The following is an 11,069-nucleotide window of genomic DNA, read 5'->3' as shown; positions in this document are numbered from 1 at the left end:
CCACTCTGCAGTTAGCAGTGTGTGCCATGGACCAAGGAATATGTCATCCCAGGCAAGTCTAACCCTGTGGAAGAGAATCTTTACCACATTAGTCAACACAACTAATATCCAAGACTGCTTGAACAGCACTAACAAGAAAGAGGACTTGAAGAATGAGACAAGATGGTGTCTTCAATGCCAGAAGCACAGAGAGAGCAGTCAGTGTTTATGCCTTTTACTCTTTTCCCTTTAACAATCATCTCTTGAGCCCTCCCTACAATCAATGTCCCTTTCTCCTCATCCTCCATCACCCTTGTCACTTCACATTCAGCTTCCTCATCAGTAGCTTTGTCTCCACAGAGACCTAGCTCCATCTCCACTTTCCTCACAATGATTTTTGAGTGACAGAGCCCTCCTCTAACCTCAGGGTAACTAGAATCCTCTGCTAGCCCTTCAGGAACATGTTTTGTTTCCCTGCTCCACTTCTATACACCCTCCAGAGTCAAACTAAAGTCCCACACATATAGAGAGGTCACATACAGTGGCACTGAGGCTGTGCTGGTGCCTTGGACCATTGGTTTTGAGACCAGTCTGTCCTGTTCCCTGAAACAACTTCTTTGACTCACAAGCTGAAGCCAACTAAGCTTGTCTGAAGAGGTTGAAAGGTAATTCCATTTCAACAGATTTTGGGAAAATTTATATCACATCAGGGCTGAAGTAGCTCAGCTGGGAGAGCGTTAGACTGAAGATCTAAAGGTCCCTGGTTCAAACCTGGGCTTCAGCAGTGTTGCCTGTACTTTTTGTGTCCAGTCTTGGGGTTTTCAGTACAGGAGAGACATGGAGGCACTGAAGAGAGTCCAGCAAAAAGCAAGGAAGCTGATGAAGGGACTGGAACATCTCTCATATGAGGAATGAAAGAAGGACTTGGGACTGGTTGCAAAATCTCCATTCTTAGAAGTATTCAAAAGCCACCTGGATGTGGTTCTGAGCTAGAAGAGATTGGACCATATGACTGTCAGAGGTCACTTCTAACCATTCTTTTTGTAGAAGTCAAAGACAGAAGTTTATGGCTGGAGCAGGGAAAAGCCAGGCTAATGTCATCCTCATTTATTCCCATTAGCAGTGGCCACCTGGCCAATCACCAATCAGCACAATCCTCCTGGCTGACCAAGCAGCCAACAGACAGCTGTGATTAACATTGAAGTTTAAGAAGAACCAGACCTATGTATCATAGTATCATCATATCATAGTATCACAGTATCTTTCTGGTTGGAAATGACCTTTAGGTTGATGCATCAAGTCCAACTACTACCTTAACTTTGCATCCACCACTAAACCCTGTCCCTGGCACCACCTCTGTCTTCTTAGATGTCTCCAGGCATGGTGGCTCAACCACCTCCTTGAACAGCCTGGATTACCAACTCAACTCTCACCCCAGACCAGGACAACCCCAAAGTTCATACCATGTCCCTGAAGGTGTGATCAAGTGTTTCTTGAATATTCTCAGTCTTGGTGCCATTACTGCTTCCCTGGGGAGCCAAGGGATACATATAAATAAAAGCAGATTTATACATTCCTGTCCTTACAGAACCAGTTATTGAGCAAAATTGCTTTTTTCTTTTTTTTTTTCCTTTTTCTTTCTTCTTTCTTCCTCTTTCTTCCTTCTTCTCCATTCTTTTTTCTTCTTTCTGCTTTCTTTTTTCCTTTTTAATTTTTCATTTTTCTTCTATTTTCTTCCTACTTCCTTCTTCTTTTTCCTTCTTTCTTCTTCCTTTTTTTCTCTTTTCTTTTTTCTCTCTTTTTTTTCCTTCTTCCTTTTTCCTTTTCCTTTTTCCCTTTTCTTTTTCTCCTTTTTTTCCCCTCTTTTCTTTTCTTTTCTTTTTTTTTTTTTTTTTTTTTTTTGTTTGGTTTGGTTTGGGCTTTTTTGTTTATTTATTTCAAACAAGCTAATAGCTCTATGGACAGAGAAGTTATCTCATCACCTGCTCAGAACCCCTAGTGTCTGTCACCTGTTGCAAGATCTGCAACGCGACGTCACAGGCAGAGCTCCCAAATGTACTTCTGTCCTGGTTTGAGACACCATCTGTGTCCCATTTCTGCAGCACTTGGCAGGGATCACTTCCTTTCTTTGGTGTGTTTGTTCCCCTCACTGAGCTGCAGCCTTTTTGGAGGTGGGAAAATCAACGGGTGGAATGGATGCCAGCTCTGTGCAAACGGAGATCACTTTGCTGTGGTAGCTTTCTTGGGTAGCAACGTGCTTCTGGTGGTTAATCTTGCTCAGGTGGTCCTTGACAGACTCAAGAGTAGACAGAAGAGCTGGAGACAACACTAGGTCATACCTATCTGCAAGAGTTAGAAGAGATTTCACCAGGACTTTGGCTGTTAATGAGAACAAGAGCAGTGGGGGGAGGGACAGTCAAGCTGGGGACATGGGCAGGTCCACATGCACTGGAACATCCAGCTCCTCTGTGTCCTTTCACTGGGTAATCAATGGAGTTCATAGTCTTGTCTTCCTGTCACATGATTAAGATGTATTCATTACTTTAGACAGCTGCAACCCACAAAGAGAAATACAACAAACCAAAATAGAACTAAACCAAATCAAACCCCAAAACGCAAGTTGAAACTTTCCAGCGAATGAAGGGGATCTGTGGAGAGCTCATTGCTGTGCCTCAGTTTCCCCAGCTGCAGCACTGACACTTGCCTTCCCCGAGTGTGGTGAGAGTTAATTTGCAGGTGAAAGTACCCTGTGTTCCTATGTTGGTTTTTTTGTGTGTTATCTCAGCACGTGTTCCCACTGATGATGCTGGATTACTCACACACCACTCAAGTCCTCTTTTTCTCCAGTTCCTTTTATTTACCAGAGCTACAAACACTCACACTACCCAGGAAAACAGCCTTCAGGATGCTGGCATCAGCGTCACTGAGCTGTGCTCAGGAGGCTGTTCCTTAGGAACTCTTATGACTTTCAGGTGAATTTACCTCAAACTTGGTTAGAAATGGGGAGGGGGAAGTAATAAGGAAGAAAATGACAGCTCATCAAAGCAGAACGGTGCCAGGTGAGGTAAATAATGAGGGAACAGTGTAGGAAAGAGGATGAGTGACTGGAGATGATGTAAGAGACTACAGATCCTAGGTCATCATTGATGCAGGCCATTTTAAATGAGTCCCATCCATGAGGACTTTGGGATTCATCTGGAAAGGAACAGTCTATCACATAAATGGAGAAAAGAAAAACTTGGAATGTTTTGCTTATTGTGGTGAAATGTAGGAGACATTGAGTGTTTTCTGTGTGTATCTGGAGGAGACAAACATGAAGAATAAAGTGGTCAAGCTAGAAAGCAGCAGGAACTGGTTAAGGATGTGTGCTAGCTGTAAATGTAAAGTTTTCTACCAGTTTGTACACAGCAGCTCTGAATGGGCTCTTCCCTGTCCTTCAGAAAGAACAAAAGCTTCCAGGAAAGTTTTGTAGTGGGTCTCCTAGGAAAGGGGTTGTACTACATGGAGCAGCTGGGAACCACCATCCCATCCCTTATTTTCATTCTGCTGCACAAGTGCCTCTGGTTGCAACAGTGGCTGATTCTCTGAGGATACTCAAGTTTCAGGAGGCATAAGCAAGTGGATGAAGAGGGCATGATAAATCAAACCCTTCTTTTCTTCTTCCTCCTTCCCCTGAGTTATTATTTTTAAGTAAGAAAAGCTGAGATCTTGCAAAAGCCACAAAAACCAGGGAAGTACTTGGGGTTTAACCTACATTTGGAGTTGTTTTATTCCTCTTTGCTTTCGAGGTTGTAGATCAAAGGTCTCTTTGGGCAATACTTGCTTGCCTTTAAAGCATCCAGCAATACCCCCTTCCACAAACTAATCAATGTGAAGTCTATCACAGCATCAGCTCTCCCAGGCAGAGTTGGGAGATGTGGGGAGCACAGCAGGCATAGAGGATATGGGAAGGTAGGACCAACGTGGGTGTTGGCAATAAATTTCTGGTCTTAGAAGAAACTACCATTCCTGGCTCCGCTGCCATCAGCTTCTGCCCATGGCAGTGACATGGGATGGAAGTGTGGGTTACATCAAGGGATCTCAGTCCCAACAGAGTAGGCATAATTCTTGCCAAAACCAGCTGTCAGGAAGGAGTCAGATCCCATGAACATGTGGGATATGGAAGGAGATAGTTCTGACTTTGATCTTCACCTAAACCTAGTTATTTCTAGGGAAGGCAAAATGATAAATAACACTTGTTCCCATCTTGGTTCCATTGTCTACTAGGGCACAAGATGGATTTGCAGCTTTGTCCAGCCATTCCAGCTCTCTGAATGATAAAAAAAACATTGAAGAGACAACTTTTACTCTGCAGGTTGGGTCTGAAGATGACTTCAGCTAGGTCACAAGAATAAAAGGATGGTAATAATGGGTAAAGCCACAAGTCCATCAAACCCTGGTTGGTCAGCAGAGGGTGGTTTGAGAAAAGCCCTGATACAGTGAGCTGTGGAACAGCCTTTTCATAAGTTATCTCAGTTACCAAAGCTAGATGTTCTGGGACTTCTTCAGCTGCCAGTTGTCTTGGTGGTATGATGTTTTAATAGCCCCCATGCATCTGGCCATGAAGATTTTGTCTAAAGTAGGAAAAATTTAGAATTTTGGTAATTGTTGAGTAATCAGCTCTGCTACTGCTTGTGGGTGCTTCTGGTGTCCTTGCTGATTTCAACAAGAGAAGCAACCATCACACAGAAGCAAGGACAAGATGGAGGTGCCCCCAGGCCAATCTCTAGCAAGTTGAATTAATTTAAGACCTTCTATCTTCCCTTCCTGTATTCTCACAGAGACCCACATTCACTTGAATCCCAATTATGTGCACACTCAGAGGCTAGGCATGTGTGCAGTTTGTCTGCTCTCAGATCAGCTTGTGAAAAATGTCATTAAAAGTGACCAGATTAATGAAAAGCCATGGCAGGAAGTGAGAAATACCAGCACTCTCATTCTTCAGCTTTTCTTTAATTAGGATTGTTCAGCAGTCCTTCCCAACTCTCCTTCTCCTCTCCACCTCTCAACAATACAATGAGCTGGCAAAGTTGGCTGCTACAGGGGAATGGACACAGAAGGGACATTGTTGTCCCTGGGATTGACAGCTGAAAGCCTCCAGCAAGGAACAGGAATAACTAGTACCACATTTCCAGAGCACTGACTTGCTTGCTGTCTGTGCTGCCCACCCCCTCAGCTCAGCTGGCCCATCAGCTCCAGGCTGAGAACACCCACCCGTGAGAGGCAGTGAGGGAAAAGTTCACCTGGAGTGGAAAGCAAGTTCTCCCCAGGGAAGGTAAGAGGAGGATGGGGGATCCTTTGAAATACCACGGCTGCATTTTGAGAGAGACTTTGTGGACTGAACCTGATCTGGGGGTATGTAAGATGGGAGGAGGAAGGGGCCAAGGGGGGCTCAAAATGTGTGTTAGCATCCCTACCAATGTGGTATAGAGGGGGAATGGATGATCCGGAAAGGTTTGCTCACTAAGATTGTTGAATCTATTGCACGTTCCACCCAGGGAAGGGGTCGACTCATCCTGCCTGGAGTTATTTAAAAAATATGTAGATGTGGTGTTGATGGACATGGTTTAGTGGTGGAATTGGCAGTGTGCCAAGTTAATGGCTGGACTTGATGATCTTCAAGGTCTTCTCTGATCAAAACCATTCTATGATTCTGTATTCACCAGGAAATTTCTCTTCTGTGTTTGCAGACACTTCCTGGCTTGGCTACAGCGTGTAAGACTGTCTTTTAACTACTTATCTAGGCAGACATCAGTTCTGGAGTGGGATCAATCCCCCAGCACTGCTGGAGCATTAATACTGCAGATGGCTATAGGCATATTTGCAGCTTTTGAGGTGATTTCAGTGTTTCGTGTCCTTCTCCTGTCACTTCTATCTCATTTGTTTGCCTTATGTCCAGTCTCTTCCAAGAGGAGGCATCTTGGGGAATCATGACTCACTTCCCACACCACCACTCATAGCTGAGGCTCTCCCAGGTCACACCAGGGATGCTGGCACATGATAATCATAGAATCATAGAATGGTTAGGGCTGGAAAGGGCCTTAGAGATCATGACCTTCCAATCTCCCTGCAATGAGCAGGGACACCTCCCACTAGATCAGCTTGCACAAAGCCTCATTCAAGCTGGCCTTGAACACCTCCAGGGAAGGGACATCCACAACCTCCCTAGGCTCCCTATTCCAGCATCTTACTAACCTCATGGTGAAGAATTTCTTCCTAATATCCATCATATCTTTCAGTCTAAAACAATTATCCATTGTCCTATCACTACACATCCTTGTAAAAATGTCTGTCCCGATCTTTCCTGTAGGCCCCCTCTAGGCACTGAAAGGTGCTATCAGGTCTCCCTGAAGCCTTCTCTTCTCCAGGCTGAACAGCTCCAACTTCCTCAACCTGGCTTCATAGCAGAGCTGCTTCAGCCTCTAGATCATCTTTGTGGCCCTTCTCTGGATCCTCTTCAACAGCTCCATGTCCTTCCTGTGCTGAGGGCTTCCCACATGTGTTGCTTGTATTCCTACTCAGCACATGCACAAGCTTGTGAATCAAGTTTCTAGAGGCTTGATGTCTTGATGTCCAACCCCACACTCCTGGAAAATCATCTTTGGGAGTTTCTAGAGTACAGCTCCAGGCTCCACCAGCCTTGCTGTGCTGTGTCACTCTGTTTCCCATCACTCACCAACACAGGAACCTTTACAGGGCTGGCAAGAAGAAAGATTTCTATATTGTCACTTCTCAGCCACAACTGAGAAGATTCAAGGAAACAAAAACTCCCTCATCTTGGTGGGTGACCACATGCTGTTCAGGAATTTGATAAGGACTTGGTCATCAGCTAGAAGTAAATGTTCTCTCTGTCCTGTTGCAGACCCAATGGCTGATGCTGGTCAGGTTCAAGAGAGCTCCAAGCCTGGTTTTAGCTCATGTCCTGAGATGAATTCAGTTTCAGAGAGCTCAGAGGCTTAGAACCTTTCCTTAGGGGCTGTGTAGCTGCAGTTATGCAAAGTTTACAAGTCAAGAGCTCAGACACATGACCTGACATGTAAGTCCTGGGTACCTAGAAATTGCCATCTGTAGTAAATCCAAGGTAATTTGTGTTACCTGAGCACCTGGTAGAGCTAAGGTTTTCTGCTGGTACCTCACTTTTTCTCTAGAAGTACCAAGCAGATGAGAGGTGCTAGTCCATTTGGTGATGTTTCTGCAAACCCTGAGCTAACAGGTCTTTCCCCTAAACCAGTGAAATTGCAGAGGAGCTAATTTTTACCTCTACTCACTATACTGAGAAGTTGGGAAAAACAAAAAGGAACTCTTAACTGGGAAATCTCAGTTAAATGTTTAAAGCTATAGGTGAGTCCTTAAGGTCTAAAACTCTTCAGGATGATAAAAACCCTCATTCTTGGTGGCTCTGCAAGCCTTCTAGTCCTGACTTTATTTATATATGAGGTTACTTTTGGTTTATTTTGGTTTTTTTCTTTGGTTGTTTTTTTATTGTTTTGTTTGTTTGTTTGTTTTTATATTGGCTCCTGCACTAGGAACCTTGTATGGCCCCTCTGTAGCCAAGCTACTCTGAACTCTGCTTTTGCAAGCTTTTAGGTTGGCACTGTAGCTGCAAAACCAGCTTTTCCACAAGCAACAGGCAATCCAGCACATCTGTGGCCACCCATCAAGATCTTTAATGGGGTGGCTTTAAAATCATCAGGCAACTGTAGTGCCTCTCACTCAGTCCAAGTGAAGAAAAACTGCTGCTGTTTTCTATGCTAATTTTATGGTTTTCAAAAGCCCATTTCATTTCTCCTCCTCCTCTATATGCTTTTCTCTTTCTCCCCCCCTCTCTCTCTCCTCCTGTGGAGGTGCCAAAGCCTCCTCCATCAATTTGTGAGAAGTTCTGCTTGAAAACTGGAGCAGAGAATCACCCACATAATCAGGCTGGCAAGCAAATACTGGAGGCAGAAACACTGACTCAAAATGACTCGAGGAGTTTCCCCATGTCAGGGTGAAAGAAGTAGGAGCCTGGAATTGACTCCACCAAAGTCCCTGTGGGGCAAGATCTTCTGACTGCCACCAGTGAACCTTATCATCAGGGAGATGTTTCTGCATTGGTTTCTCCTGTCTTTTTAAATTGTGTATATCTGTTTTCTGCTTGCCTGGGACTTGCAGTGCATTTTATTGATGTACATAATATCTAAAGGGTGGGTGCAAGGAAGATGGAGACAGGCTCTTCTCAGTAGTTCCCAGTATCAGAACGAGGGGCAATGGGCACAAGCTGGAACATGGGAAGTTCCATTTAAATATGAGGAAAAAATTTCTTTACAGTGAGGGTGACAGAGCCCTGGGACAGGCTGCCCAGGGAGGCTGTGGAGTCTCCATCTCTGGAGATACTCAAAACCCACTTGAATAGAGTCCTGTGTAAAGTGCTCCAGGTGATCCTGCTTCAGTGGGAGAGTTGGACTAGATGATCTCTAGAGGTTCTTTCCAACTACAGCAGTTCTGAGATTCTGTGATTCTGTGTTTCTAATTCTGCTTTTTTTTTCCATGAAAAAAAAAAAATAAATCAGCAGGGCAGATTTTCTTGTTATGAGAAATTATAGGACATAGAATCACAGAATCATTAAGGCTGAAAAGGTCATTGTAGAGAGGTTGGTGCTGGTCTTTCCTCACAGGCAATTAGTGACAGAACAAGAGGAAATGGCTTCAAGCTGCACCAGGGCAGGTTTAGACTGGACATTGGGAAATATTTTTTTTCACAAAAAGAGTGGTCAGACCCTGGAACAGGCTGCCCAGGGTGATTGAGTCACCATCCCTGGATGTGTTTAAGGGTCGTTTGGATGTGGTGTTGGTGGAGATGGTTTAGGGGAGAACTTTGTAGAGTAGGGATGATGGTTGGACTGGGTGATCCCAAGGGGCTTTTCCAACCTGAATGGTTCTATGATTCTATGATTCTGTAAAAGTTTCCAAACCATGTGGCACAATTCAAGTAGCTTAAAAAGATGTTGTAAGTGTAGTTGAAAGCCTTCCATGCTATCTAGTAATTAAAATAATTCCTGAATTCTTATACTTCTAACATTAACTACCTGAATTTGCAGAGCTTTGCAGAGGATGTTTTCCATGCTGCAAATGTTTGTTGGGTACCAAAATAAAATCCATGCACTCTTCTGCATGGACTAGCAGACGCTCCTGTCACCTCCTGGGTTCTCCCAAAGGCTGCAGAAGAGGATTCAGTCTTGCCCCAGAGAGAATCCCACCCTGGGCAGGGAAATTAAAAAACCCACCATATCTCCTAAGTGACAGCAGGAGCTACATAGCCTTCTTTCTCTGGGCTTTTTTGGAAACAATTTGCATATTTAAATAGCCTCCTTCCAGTTGTAATGAGCAGTGCTTCATGTTCTTTCCTTTTCCTCCACTAGCACCCTGCAGTCACAAGTAAAATTAGATTTTACTATTGAAACTTAAAATAAAGGATATTCCCTTGCCCCAAAAGTTAACAGCCTAAGTACTTAACAGCCCAAATAACAATCTAATTTGCAATTAATTAATCAGCCATAGATACTAAAGCCAAAACCCTTCAAAGGTATTTTGACTGTCAATTTACTTTAGTACCTCCAAGGAAGTGAGCTGGATCCAAAAACTATTTTGTTATTCTCTAGTTTTTACATTCAGTGTTCAGAGCAGGTCCTGGACAGTTGCTGCATCAGAAAGAAGAACTTCTGACCTCTTCTTTTTTTGACATGACTTCTGATCAAACTGTATTTTAGGAGACTCTTTAGACAGAAGAAATCCTAATTCTAATATTCTAGTTTGGTTCTGGCAGGGTTTTGATAGAGAGGAAGGGCCCCAGGAGTGACTCCTGTAGGAAGCTACCAAAAGCTCCCCCAGCTCAGGTAGCCAAGGCTGGGTCTTAGAAGGACAATAGATGCACCTCTGAGATCAACATGAAATAACTGATTTAAGACCCGAGGAGAGAACAAGCAGATGAGAAAGAGCTGTGCTGGAGAGGTGGAAGGCAGTGCCAGGGTGAAGATCCCAAGGCTGGTGAGGAAGAAAATGCCCAAGCAGAAGTTTCCCTGCAGCCCATGGGGAGATGGCAGTTGTGCCTCTGCACTCGTGGAGGAACGTGGTGGAAAGTTCTCTGAACACATCAGGAAGGGTGAATGTGGACTTGGATCATGCAGCCATAGACGACCCCACACCAGGGGAGGTGCCTGTTCCCAAAGCAGTTGTGACTCTGTGGGAAGCCCAGGCTGGACCAGCTCTGGGGCTGGTGGGAAGGACTCATGAAGGAGAGGTTCGTGGAGGACCCTCTCCTATGGGAGGTACCCTGTGGGGAAGCAGGGAAGGACTGTAAGGAATCCTTCTTCCTGAGGAGGAAGGAGCAGCAGGAACCACCAGCCTGGGAACTGACTCTAAACCCCATCCCCATCCCCCTGTGCTGCTGGGGGGAAGGAGGGAGAGAAACCGGGAACAAAGGGATTTGGGTGGGAAGAAGGGAGGGGTGGGGTAATGTATGTAAACCCTGCTCTGTGTGTCTGTGGCCTCTGTGACCTGATAAGAGTGAAATGAAATTATTATTTTTCCACAAACTGAGTCTTTTTTGCCCAGGTCTGTAAATGGTGAATGAACCTTCCTTGTGCTTGTCTCGACCCATGAGCTTCCAGTTGGCCTTTGTCCTCCCCATCCTGGTGTGGGAGGCGTGGAGGGGTGGGAAGATAGGGGGGAGACTTGAGTGAGTGTTGTCATGTTAGGCCCAAACCATGACACTCTACATTTTCCCAGAGCCTGCTGGATGACCTGAATGGAAGAGCTGCCCTGATCTTCACATCTGCTCTCTAATGACCAACACTGTGTAAGTTGAGCACAGCATCATGTTCACCAGGTGACCCTGTGCCTTTCAAAATCCAAGCTGCTCCCACTGCAAAAGGAAGGCAGGGATAGGGTTGCAGCTTTAAGCTCAGTTTTTGGAAATGCTGATAGTTCAACTGACCTCTTGGGAAGAGCTGGATTCCCCTTGGGATGGGATTTTGGATAGTCCCTTTGAGGAGGGACTTTCTCCAAGGACATGT

At 44.9% G+C, this 11,069-nt stretch overlaps 1 non-coding gene across 1 annotated transcript; it reads left to right on the top strand.

Annotated features, from left to right (window-relative positions):
• Positions 1 to 690: 690 nt before the first annotated feature.
• On the top strand, positions 691 to 763 carry TRNAF-GAA. The gene has a single exon. It is a non-coding gene; the product is annotated as a tRNA-Phe (tRNA).
• The last annotated feature ends 10,306 nt before the right edge of the window (positions 764 to 11,069 follow it).

The sequence above is a fragment of the Chaetura pelagica genome, unplaced genomic scaffold (assembly GCF_000747805.2).
Source record: "Chaetura pelagica isolate M959 unplaced genomic scaffold, ChaPel_1.0 scaffold96, whole genome shotgun sequence".
Taxonomy (NCBI): domain Eukaryota; kingdom Metazoa; phylum Chordata; class Aves; order Apodiformes; family Apodidae; genus Chaetura; species Chaetura pelagica.
Note: the sequence above shows the minus strand (reverse complement) of the source record. Positions and strands in the feature narration are given on the sequence as shown.